General features: G+C 44.8%; 1 non-coding gene across 1 annotated transcript; it reads left to right on the forward strand.

The window, feature by feature from the left end:
- Positions 1 to 8,455: 8,455 nt before the first annotated feature.
- On the forward strand, positions 8,456 to 8,530 carry Trnat-ugu (transfer RNA threonine (anticodon UGU)). The gene has a single exon. It is a non-coding gene; the product is annotated as a tRNA-Thr (tRNA).
- The last annotated feature ends 4,915 nt before the right edge of the window (positions 8,531 to 13,445 follow it).

Genomic DNA, 13,445 nt, shown 5'->3' on the forward strand with positions numbered 1-13,445 from the left:
TGCTGGGGGTAGGATGTCAAACGCACCGACTTGAAGCAGGAGAGCCACCACAGGACATTTTAATTTTCACTGTGTATACTATGACCAGGAAGGATTCGGGATTCAAACTCATAGCTGTGGAAGTTGAAAAACAAAATAATTTTTTTTACACGTGAAGTTTCAACATTTTTTCACTTACTATTGGCTGCATTTGTTGCTATAGACACACTTTTCTTCATAAGTAAGAGAGATTCTTCGAAGAATTTTGCACAGCATACAAACCATACATACAACTGTATGAAACTGTAGCATTTTCCAAATCTATTAAAAACTGTGGTAAACATTGAGATAATTAACTGTAAAATTTGAGTTTTTTTTCTAAACATGAAGTTTAAAATGTAACAGCTCATTTACTTTTCATAAATTAAATAAATTCTAGAGTTTTATACACCTATAAGTATGGTTTGTATGCTGCGCAAAATTCTTCGAAGAATCTCTCTTACTTATGAAGAAAAGTGTGCCTATAGCAACAAATGCAGCCAACAGTAAGTGAAAAAATGATGAAACTTCACGTGTAAAAAAATTATTTTGCCATCGAACTTCCACTGCAGTGAGTGTGAATCCTAAATCCTTCCTGGTTATGCTGACAAAGTTTTACGTATTTATTTGTAAAAGTACAGACAGTGGAAATTAAAATGTCCTGTGGTGCCTCTCCTGCTCCAAATCGCCCTACCCTCCGTAACAGAACAGAGGGACAGATCACGTGTGCCACATGGATTTGGGTACAGGGGGCTTATCACTGTATGTGTTTTTTTTCAGTTATGTTGGAAGCCTTGAAATGTGTCTGTTGGTTCACCTCACCTTCATTTAGATCGTGTGTTTTTCGCATCGATTACAGACGCGCTCTTTGCCTTCATTTTCCGATCGCACGTCGATCGATTTCGACGTTTATTTCTGCTGCACGGGAAGTGCTTAAGTTTTACTTGTGGTCTTTGGAGTGCGGTGTGACACGCGATCACTTACAATCTGAAAGGAAGAACGAGAGGCAGTTGTACTGAGTCAGCCAGTCTGTTGTTGTCGGACGTGGGCATTTCTAAGTAGTCTCGTTATGTAACGCAGAGACAGGTTATTGTGAGTTAGTCGGCGCTGAGCAGTTTTACGTATGAAGTGCCTGTTTTTGTGAGTTTGTGACGGCAGGCAGTGCTGAGCGTAGGCAATGCGTTTCGTTGAAGTAACGGGTTTATTTGTTCCCTGGCAGCTGCGTGGTGATCTTACCGACTGCCATATTAGCTACATCATTAACTTTACGTTCTACGTTTCCTCAGTGTTGTGCTGTTGGTGGGAAGACACACGAAAACACCAATGTGGTAGTAACGTCTGACCGTGGGCACCGTCCTATGTGGTTTGTGGTGGCACCTCGCAGAGGAAGTGAAAACCCGCCGTGTCGAAGTTCTGTAGTGGACAACTACATGTTTACTCTGAAAATCAGAGCACTGTCTATGGCGACTGTACGCAATGTATCAAAATCATTTGTTACACAATCTACACCTGGGAATTTGTTCACTTCAAATAGTGCCTAAGAGGCATCACAAAGGAATTATGCGAATGGGACGCATATAAAGCAATGATTACAATTTCTACATCTACATCTACGTGGTTACTTTGCTATTCACAATTAAGTGCCTGGCAGAGGGTTCAGTGAACCACCTTCAAGCCGTCTCTCTACTGTTCCACTCTCGAACTGCGCGCGGGAAAAACGAGCAATTAAGTTTTTTTGTGCGAGCCCTGATTTCTCTTATTTTATCGTGATGATCATTGCTCCCTATGTACGTGGGTGCCAACAGCATGTTTTCGCAATCGGAGGAGAAAACTGATGCTTTGAAATGTCATAAGAAGATCCCGTTGCAACGAAAAACGCCTTTGTTTAAATATTGCCACTCCAATTCACGTATCATATCTGTGGCACTACCTCCTCTATTTGCCCACATCTCGTGGTCGTGCGGTAGCGTTCTCGCTTCACACGCCCGGGTTCCCGGGTTCGATTCCCGGCGGGGTCAGGGATTTTCTCTGCCTCGTGATGGCTGGGTGTTGTGTGCTGTCCTTAGGTTAGTTAGGTTTAAGTAGTTCTAAGTTCTAGGGGACTGATGACCATAGATGTTAAGTCCCATAGTGCTCAGAGCCATTTGAACCATTTTGAACCTCCTCTATTTCGCGATAATACAAAACGAGCCGCCCTTCTTTGAACTTTTTCAATATCATCCGTCAGTCCGACCTGATAAGGATACCACACCGCTCAGCAATACCCCAGAATAGGGCGGACAAGCGTGGTGTAACCAGTCTCTTTAGTTGGCTAGTCTTTGGTTTGCTCTACCCACAACAATAGTTCCAACTTAGGTTTTTTGTAATTGTAATCCCTAAGTATTTAGATGAATTTACAGCCTTCAGATTTCGGAAAAATTGGATGATTTAACCAAGAAAAAGAGCTTTACAAATTGGGCTTTGGTTCACCTCTGGACCTTATGCAAGCATTTATTCGACTTGGCATTGATTGAAGTGCTGGATGTCCTCCTGAAGGATATCGTGTCATATTCTGTCCAATAGACGCGTTAGATCGTCAGAATGCTCAGCTGGTTGAAGGGCCCTGCCCATAATGCTCCAAACGTTCCCAACTGGTGAGAAACCTGGCGACCCTGCGGGCCAAGGTAGCGCATTGGAAGCACGAACACGAGCAGCAGAAACCCTCGCCGTGTGTGGGCGGACATTATCTTGCTGAAACGTGTGCGCAGTAAGAGCAACAAAACGAGGTTTAGAATATCGTCGACGTACTACTGTGTCAAATCTGGCTTCGCAGGAACAGCGGATCAGGTTGTGGAAAGGGGCCCAGGTCAATTAGTGTTAGTTACACAAGAACACACACAACTTTATTCCACAAACCAATGCACAGTTTCCTCTTTAAAACAACAAAGATCAATTAACGGCTGAGGGTCCAAGTAACTTCTGCAGAATAATCTAAAAAAAAAAATAAAAATAAAAAACCAGCAGGACTTAGAGTCACGGCTGAAGGCATTACTTAAGTAAAATTACAATATCCTCTTGGCTAAAGGCCGAGTGAGCTCCCAGCTGGTCTCCAGACACACGACGACCCGGAAACACTAGTAAGCCGTGGTGCTCGTTACGGGCGCGCCAGTCTCTTGGATGTCCATTATCGATCCTTCGACGTTTCTTATCTTTGCTTGCCTTGTTTTCCGTATTCGCGGGGCGAGTGGCAGTTGACGTTTGCTCGGGCTACCTGCTGAGACGCCGCGAGGTACGAGGTGGGAAGCAACCACGTATACGTGGAGTTGGTTGTACGCGGTCTGCCGGTTCACCATGGAGGATATGTGTTGCCTGCCTGCCTGTCTGCTCTCCTGATTTTGCTCGCCGTGCCTTGCGAACGCCTAGCTTGGGTTGTTGTCTGGTGTATCCTACACGAGCCATACCGGACGTCCAGCAGAAATTAAGCAGCCATGTGTTTCTTTTAAAGAATAGGAGCAAATGTGTAAGTGTTTTTGTAACCAATTTTGGTGGCCTCTTAAGTGTGGCCTTTGCGTTTACACTGCCTTTTGGGAGAGCTAATTCTTTTAAATTTAAATAGTTGGGGTTCCCTGTCCTTTATAGTCCTTTGGGGGGTTTATTTGAATTTTGTCTTTGGGGTTCCTTCCTTGTGCTTGGTTAAGTGTTTACTTGTATAGCGGGAAGTGACTCCTGGTTAAAACTCGGAGGAAGTGTTTGTTACTGCCGCCTCCGGCATTCGTCTTTTCAATTAAGTGTTGTCATCCCTTCGAGCGACCTGGTGTCACTCCTCGTTAATTAATGCTGGTTTATGTGTACTTAATTTTGAATTGGCCATTTGAATTAATATTTTGGAGCGCAGTATAGCACTAAGGCAACTTTACTGTATACCACCTTGTGCCCCGGTCTAGTACCTTAATTTTCAGTGGCACGAGTTCGCTCCACTACCGGTTTTACTGATGTGCTCCCTTCAAAATCTTGTCTTGTATAAGTTTGCCCCATGTGTGTCTGGGAACACAGAGATGAGCTTCAGTGTGACTTCAGTGCTAGTCAGTTAACTGGCTTCCACTGAAGAGTTTGAGTGGAGCGTAGTATGATTTGTTGTTCATTTAATTACCGTAAGTTTGTTTATTTAATGGGGAGCAAGACATTTAAAGACTGTTGGTATTAACTCCCCTAGTTGCTGGGTGTTGCTAATTCGTTCCAAATGGCCTACTACTTATTCAGTGGCAAGGCTGTTGATTAGTTGGTTACTGTGAGTACAAATTCACGCTATTTATTTGTTGCCGAAATTGTTAAAGTGTCTGTGTCGTGATTCAATCACTAGCTACGTGTTTGAGCTGAATTTATATAAACCTTACATTGGCTCCTCGAAATTTGTTGCCAGCAGAATCCCTTAAGAGAACTAAGTTTTGTCACAGCTTATGTTAACCTTTACTGGGAGCAATATTTCATGTAGTTCAACTTTGTCTTAAAATGTGTATTTTTCTGATGTAATAAACGAGTGATAAAAGGAAAAAACAAAGGGGCCTGGTCCTTCCTATTGTGTCCGGTTTGTAACACGTAGCAACTAGCAGTCGCTCCAGAGATAGTACGACGGTGGACTTACGGATAAGCGCTGCTCACGGGTAAGCAATCAACAACCTAGTGGCGCTAGTAAATAGAATTAAAGAAAACCGAGGCGACGGAACCATGAAAACAAGATGACGAACAATAAACGGTATGAGCGCCAGCCGCGCACGGCTGTCTGTGCTGTTAGGGTGGCGCGGATGACAACCGAAGGGATCCTTCTATCAAAAGAAATGGCACTCCAGACCATCTACATCTACATCTACATTTATACTCCGCACGCCACCCAACAGTGTGTGGCGGAGGGCACTTTACGTGCCACTTTCATTACCTCCCTTTCCTGTTCCAGTCGCGTATGGTTCGCGCGAAGAACGACTGCCGGAAAGCCTCCGTGCGCGCTCGAATCTCTCTAATTTTACATTCGTGATCTACTCTGGCGGTATAAGTAGGGGGAAGCAATATATTCGATACTTCATCCAGAAACGCACCCTCTCGAAACCTGGACAGCAAGCTACACCGCGATGCAGAGCGCCTCTCTTGCAGAGTCTGCCACTTGAGTTTATTAAACATCTCCGTAACGCTATCACGCTTACCAAATAACCCTGTGACGCAACGCGCCGCTCTTCTTTGGATCTTCTCTATCTCCTCTGTCTACCCGACCTGGTACGGATCCCACACTGATGAGCAGTTCTCAAGAATAGGCCGAACGAGTGTTTTGTAAGCCACCTCCTTTGTTGATGGACTACATTTTCTAAGGACTCTCCCAATGAATCTCAACCTTACCAACAATTAATTTTATACGATCATTCCACTTCAAATCGTTCCGTACGCATACTCCCAGATATTTTACAGAAGTAACTGCTACCAGTGTTTGTTCCACTATCATATAATCATATAATAAAGGATCCTTCTTTCTATGTATTCGCAATACATTACATTTGTATATGTTAAGGGTCAGTCCCTGCACCAAATGCCTATCCGCTGCAGATCTTCCTGCATTTCGCTGCAATTTTTTAATGCTGCAACTTCTCAGTATACTACAGCATCATCCGCGAAAAGCTGCGTAGAATTTCCGACACTATCTACTAGGTCATTTATATATATTGTGAAAAGCAATGGTCCCATAACACTCCCCTGTGGCACGCCAGAGGTTACTTTAACGTCTGTAGACGTCTCTCCATTGATAACAACATGCTGTGTTCTGTTCGCTAAAAACTCTTCAATCCAGCCACACAGCTCGTCTGATATTCCGTAGGCTCTTACTTTGTTTATCAGGCGACAGTGCGAAACTGTATCGAACGCCTTCCGGGAGTCAAGGAAAATGGCATCTACCTCGGAGCCTGTATCTAATATTTTCTGGGTCTCATGAACAAATAAAGCTAGTTGGGTCTCACACGATCGCTGTTTCCGGAATCCATGTTGATTCCTACATAGTAAATTCTGGGTTTCCAAAAACGACATGATACTCGAGCAAAAAACATGTTCTAAAATTCTACAACAGATCGACGCATCTGCTCGACGACCCTTCTTGAAGACTGGGACTACCTGTGCTCTTTTCCAATCATTTCGAACCTTCCGTTCCTCTAGAGACTTGCGACACACGGCTGTTAGAAGAGGGGCAAGTTCTTTCGCGTACTCTGTGTAGAATCGAATTGGTATCCCGTCAGGTCCAGTGGACTTTCCTCTGTTGAGTGGTTTCAGTTGCTTTTCTATTCCTTGGACACTTATTTCGATGTCGGCCATTTTTTCGTTGGTGCGGGGATTTAGAGAAGGAACTGCTGTGCGGTCTTCCTCTGTGAAACAGCTTTGGAAATAGGTGTTTAGTATTTCAGCTTTACGCGTGTCATCCTCTATTTCAATGTCATCATCATCCCAGATTGTCTGGATATGCTGTTTCGATCCACTTGCTGATTTAACGTAAGACCAGAACTTCCTAGGATTTTCTGTCAAGTCGGTGCATCACTACTGGTTGTGGCGCTGTATGTCAGGCAACAGTCAGGTTGGTATCCCACCGCAGACACATCTTCGGCCTGGAATCTCATTGACTGGAGTAGAATTGTCCTCAGCGATGAGGCCCGCTTCCAAATGTGTTCGGAAGACGATCGAAGGTGTGTGTGGAGACGCCCAGCACAGAGGTGGCATACCATCCCGACCGTCGCCCACCGTACCGTCCGACATATAGCTTCTAACATTGAACATCTTTATTCTTCACGGCTACATTCTTCCAGCCTTATGTCGCTAGAGGGCTCCGAATTGCAGCGTATAACTTAGCGTTGCGTAACGTAGCAATGTCGGTGCGTGAGAAACAGTGCTGTAATCGAGGTTCGAAGAGTTCGTCGACACAATGGAGCACCCTCTCCTTCACGATCAGCAGGGGCGATTCTACAAGTCGGCCAAGGTGGTACTCGTACATTAATATACATCCAATGTACATTAATAAATAATAAGATGCCCGTTTTACGTTAACTGATATTTATTGGTTTAGATAGTAAGGTATTTGCCATTCTTATTCTGTTGTTAAAATTTGTTTGAAATACATTGCAACCTATATTGCTACATAATTATGAAAAAAATTTGAATCTGTTGAAGTAAATATTCGCTGATTTCTAAAGTCATTTAATCCAGTGTAATATGATACTCCATTGCCACCGCCCCTGACCACGAGAATACCAACCCACACACGAGCGCTGCTACATGTCGAACTATCTGACGCCTTCGCTTCACTGCCATCGATCATCTTCTACACAGTTCACACTTGGTCCCATCTGATTTTCACCTATTTCCGAAGAACACCTTCGAGGACTTCACCCGATAATAATGAAACGGTGGAAGCACAAGTAAGGTTGTGGCTCCGTCAACAAAGTCAAACGAAGTGGTCTCTCGTTGCGAGCAATGCTGAGAAATAAATATATAGACATGACGAATAAAGACTGAAAAAGTAATATAGTTCTTGCTGTGGCTTGGCAAGACAGCCAAGTCACTATGAGATAGCCGATAGGCACGCGTTTAAGCTCACGCAGGCTGGCGTGAGGTCTGGAACAGTTAAAGGATTTGAGTCTAGCAAATAAAGTACGTAGCTGCTGGAATACTTAACTTTAATCCATAATTGGTGAACATCAGTCTGGCGGTACATGCATCACAAGATAAATAGCAAATGATAATGGCGGCTTGCTAGGTCGTAGCTAATGACGTAGCTGAAGGCTATGCTAACTATCGTCTCGGCAAATGAGAGCGTAATTTGTCAGTGAACCATCGCTAGCAAAGTCGGCTGTACAACTGGGGCGAGTGCTAGGACGTCTCTCTAGACCTGCCGTGTGGCGGCGCTCGGTCTGCAATCACTGACAGTGGCGACACGCGGGTCCGACGTATACTAACGGACCGCGGCCGATTTAAAGGCTACCACCTAGCAAGTGTGGTGTCTGGCGGTGACACCACAGTTCTGGCAATACCGGCCATGACCTTCTTCTTCTGTGCGGATGCTCACATATTACCAGAACTCTTACGGGACTTGGTAAGAATGTCTTCCACGAGTAATGAGTGTGTTGTGTGGGGTTGGTTCAAATGGCTCTGAGCACTATGGGACTTAACATCTGTGGTCATCAGTCCCCTAGAACTTAGAAGTACTTAAACCTAACTAATCTAAGGACATCACACACATCCATGCCCGAGGCAGGATTCGAACCTGCGACCGTAGCGGTCGCGCGATTCCATGCTGTAGCGCCTAGAACCGCTAGACCACCGCGGCCGGCTGTTGTGTAGGGACACTACGAATGTAGTGTGCGGACACATAAGGTGAGAATGTGGGTCACACGGGAGGCGTGCGCGAGATAGTCCCTGCAGTCGCACTATCCTCTGTGCCCTCGGTGGCTCAGATGGATACAGCGTCTGCCATGTAAGCAGGAGGTCCCGGGTTCGAGTCCCGGTCGGGGCTCACATTTTCACGCCCGTCAGCAGCTGAAAATATATAATTCTAATTACTTAAAAAGCTATAAGAGTTTTCACATAAAAGATTGGGAGGCATTACTTTCCATCACGCCCTTGCACATGAGATGTGCCTGGTCTTGCTTTAGCTATGTCTGGCTTTGGATTTCCATTTCACCGCCACATCACGAACAGTCGATGTGGGCAGCTGTAAGAGCGTCGAAACGCCTCTGATGGATTTGCTGGTGAACTGATATCCAATGACTGGTCCGATTCTGCTGTTACTGCTTCTTTACTTACAAGACAGTACTCCCTCACCCCTCCTATTATGCTTGAGGGTCCGCCTCTGATGGTAAATTATGCATTAAATAGTTGTCCGGATACATTTGGTCACATAGATAGCACAAACGTACACTCTAAGACAAATAAAAAATACCGACACACTACGAAGGACAGCACATGACACACTCAAGCACAACTTCACAACTACAACTTCAAACCAAAAATGACAATGGTCCAAATGGCTCTGAGCACTATGGGACTTAACTTCTGAGGTCATCAGTCCCCTAGAACTTAGAACTACTTAAACCTAACTAACCTAAGGACATCACACACATCCATGCCCGAGGCAGGATTCGAACCTGCGACCGCAGCGGTCGCGCGGTTCCAGACTGTAGCGCCTAGAACCGCTCGGCCACCCCGGCCGGCCCAAAAATGACAATCGACAAATAAGCCCATACCAAATGGAGTACAAACTCGCGAAATTAAAAATTATCCCTCTAAAAATTGGACGCATGTTACATTGTTACATGGAATGTTTTATTCGAGTTAGCCGATACTACCACCTCCTAAAACGTTCACTATTCCTGCTGAAAACCCATGTAGTTAACTGGTATAAAAGATTTCCTTGTACCTACAATGATGTCATGTGTATTCAGTGAGTTATGTTTCAAGTTTTAAGGCGCGAGCAGTTTTGTGCGATATGCAGAGCGGGTGACGTGCCATTGTTAGAAAGTGTTACGATTCCTCTCGCTCCCATCGCCTAGACTCGTAAAACAGAAGAAACCGCTACACATAAATGTCAGCGTCAGCAGATAAGCAGTAAGAACTCAGGGGCGTAAAAGGGAAACGAGCGCTACCGTTTCGCGCCCTGACATTGTAACACTGAGGCTTGTACGGAGAAACTGTTCATTCAAACACATATACACATATACATGTGATTGCTTCGTTCAGCGGGATCGTGGTAAACAACGACACCACAGCAAAACTGACCAAGATATCATGAGGGCCCACACTTATTTCCTTAATAATAATTAATGCATAAAATTACTGTAACATGGCAGAGTAAGGCACAGTCATCATTGAAAATTAAAACCTACAGTACTGTGGTACCATGTCGAATTAAAACTACTTAACTCTGGCATGTTATAGTAATTTTATGCTTCTGAAGAAGGCTAGATTATTCCAACCGACACCTGGGTAAAGACTAGAAAATTTGCGCAACTGAGGCGGACCTTTCAATATACTAGTCTATCACAGTTGTTGACAGGGCTCCAATATGCTAAAAATTCCTTTTTTAAGGGACCGTTGGCGTGATAATCGCATGGGAAGAGATCAAGGCAATAGGGAGGCTGCTGGAGTTTCTACCATTTGAATTGTTGTTCGTAGTGAATGAGACTGGCTTTTCAGATCGATTGGCGTCTTGTACCGGCTCGCGACCAGCATGGAATTAGGCATACTTTTCCACAACGGTGGTTTTTGACGAACACATACACATTCTTAATTGTCCGATGGATGTCAACCGGTGTTTGTCCTTCGGCAGGTAAGAAAAGAATAACAGCTCGTTGGTACTGTTTGGACGCATTTGGCAATAACGTCGCCGCAGTGCACTTCTTCGCATTTACCGCATGCACATCGCGACGACACGAATGCCACTCCTACTCCTTGGCCACTCGTCCGTGCTTATGCAGGGTGGTCCACTGATAGTGACCGGGCCAAATATCTCATGAAATAAGCATTAAACGAAAAAACTACAAAGTACGAAACTTGTCTAGCTTAAACGGGGAAACCAGATGGCGCTACGGTTGGCCCGCTAGATGGCGCTGCCATAGGTCAAACGGATGTCAACTGCGTTTTTTAAAATAGGAACCCATATTTTTATTGCATATTCGTGTAGTACGTAAAGAAATACGAATGTTTTAGTTGGACCACTTTTTTCGCTTTGTGATAGATGGCACTGTAATAGTCACAAACGTATAAGACCGTTGTATCACGTAACATTCCGCCAGTGCGGACGGTATTTGCTTCGTGATACATTACCCGTGTTACAATGGATCGTTTACCAATTCCGGAAAATGTCGATATCGTGTTGATGTATGGCTATTGTGATCAAAATGCCCAACGCGCGTGTGGTATGTATGCTGCTCGGTATCCTGGACGACATCATCCAAGTGTCCGGACCGTTCGCCGGATAGTTACGTTATTTAAGGAAACAGGAAGTGTTCAGCCACATGTGAAACGTCAACCACGACCTGCCACAAATAATGATGCCCAAGTAGGTATTTTAGCTGTTGTCGCGGCTAATCCGCACATTAGTAGCAGACAAATTGCGCGAGAATCGGGAATCTCATAAACGTCCGTGTTGACAATGCTACATCAACGTCGATTGTACCCGTATCATATTTCTATGCACCAGGAATTGCATGGCGACGACTTTGAACGTCGTATACAGTTCTGCCACTGAGCACAAGAGAAATTACGGGACGATGACAGATTTTTTGCACCCGTTCTATTTCGCGACGGAGCGTCATTCACCAACAGCGGTAACGTAAACCGTCATAATATGCACTATTGGGCAACGGAAAATCCACGATGGCTGCGACAAGTGGAACATCAGCGACCTTGGCGGGTTAATGTATGGTGCGGCATTATGGAGGAAGGATAATTGGCCCCCATTTTATCGATGGCAATCTAAATGGTGCAGTGTATGCTGATTTCCTACGTAATGTTGTGCCGATGTTAATACAAGATGTTTCACTGCATGACAGAATAGCGATGCACTTCCAACACGATGGATGTCCGGCACATAGCTCGCGTGCGGTTGAAGCGGTATTGAACAGCATATTTCATGACAGGTGGATTGGTCGTCGAAGCACCATACTATGGCCCGCACGTTCACCGGATCTGACGTCCTCGGATTTCTTTCTGTGGGGAAAGTTGAAGGATATTTGCTATCGCGATCCACCGACAATGCCTGACAACATGCGTCAGCGCATTGTCAATGATTGTGCGAACATTACGGAAGGCGAACTACTCGCTGTTGAGAGGAATGTCGTTACACGTATTTCCAAATGCATTGAGGTTGACGGACATCATTTTGAGCATTTATTGCATTAATGTGGTATTTACAGATAATCACGCTGTAACAGCATGCGTTCTCAGAAATGATAAGTTGACAAAGGTACATGTATCATTTTGGAACAACCGAAATAAATTGTTCAAACGTACCTACGTTAAAAAACCTACCTGTCACCAACTGTTCGTCTAAAATGGTCAGTTATATGTTTTACACGGTCATCTGTCACAAGGCGAAAAAAGTGGTCCAACTAAAACATTCATATTTCTTTACGCACTACACGAATATGTAATAAAAATGGGAGTTCCTATTTTTAAAAATGCGGTTGATATCCGTTTGATCTATGGCAGCGCCATCTAGTGGGCCAAGCATAGCGCCATCTGGTTTCCCCCTTCAAGCTAGACAAGTTTCGTTCCGCAAAATAGTTATAAAATTTTATTGTAATCAAGTAGTAAACTTACAAGAACATCATTTTACGACATAGTCTCCTTGCGTGTCAACGCTCATGGTCCATCGTTGCACAAGCTTCTTGATGTCCTCATAAAAGAAGGTTCTCGGTTGAGCTGCGAGCCAGGAATGCACCGCTTCTTCCACTGCTTGGTCCAGCAGTGTGGGCAGCAGTATGCGGACGGGCATTGTCGTGCAGCAACGCAGCACCTTTTGACAGCAATCCTCGGCGTTTGCTTCAAATTGCTGGCTTTAGCCTGGCAGTAAGCATCTCGTTGTAACGTACACTGTTTACTGATGTGCCCCTTTCCCCCATAATGTTACAGTACTGGACTTTGTGCGTCCCAAAACACCGTAAGCATCGGTTTAAAAAAAAAAAATGGTTCAAATGGCTCTGAGCACTATGGGACTTAACAGCTGTGGTCATCAGTCCCCTAGAACTTAGAACTACTTAAACCTAACTAACCTAAGGACATCACACACATCCATGCCCGAAGCAGGATTCGAACCTGCGACCGTAGCAGTCGCGCGGTTCCGGACTGCGCGCCTAGAACCGCGAGACCACCGCGGCCGGCCATCGGTTTTCCTGCGGACGGTTGGGTCTTGAACTTTTTCTTCCACGGCGAATTTGGATGTTTCCATTCCATACGCTGCCGTCTACTGTCCGGCTCGTAATGATGGATCCATGTTCCGTTCAAAAAAAATGGTTGAAATGGCTCTGAGCACAATGGGACAACATGTGAGGCCATAAGTCCCCTAGAACTTAGAACTCCTTAAACCTAACTAACCTAAGGACATCACACAACACCCAGTCATCACGAGGCCCATGATTCGTCACCAGTAATGATCCTGTCTAAGAAGTTGTCCCCTTCGTTACCTTAGCGATACAAATGTTTTTTGCAGAGGTCCAGGCGCGTTTGTTTATGCAACTGTGTGAGTTGTTTTGGGACCCATCTTGCACAAACTTTATGAAACCCAAGTCTGTTGCGGATGATTTCGTAGGCAGAACCATGAGTAATTTGCAGACGATATGCCACTTCGTCAATAGTTAATCGCCTGTCTAAGAGAATCATTCCACGTGAACGCTCAATGGTTTCTTCATTTGTGGCTGTAAACGGTCGTC

Source organism: Schistocerca serialis, chromosome 10 (assembly GCF_023864345.2).
Source record: "Schistocerca serialis cubense isolate TAMUIC-IGC-003099 chromosome 10, iqSchSeri2.2, whole genome shotgun sequence".
Lineage (NCBI taxonomy): Eukaryota > Metazoa > Arthropoda > Insecta > Orthoptera > Acrididae > Schistocerca > Schistocerca serialis.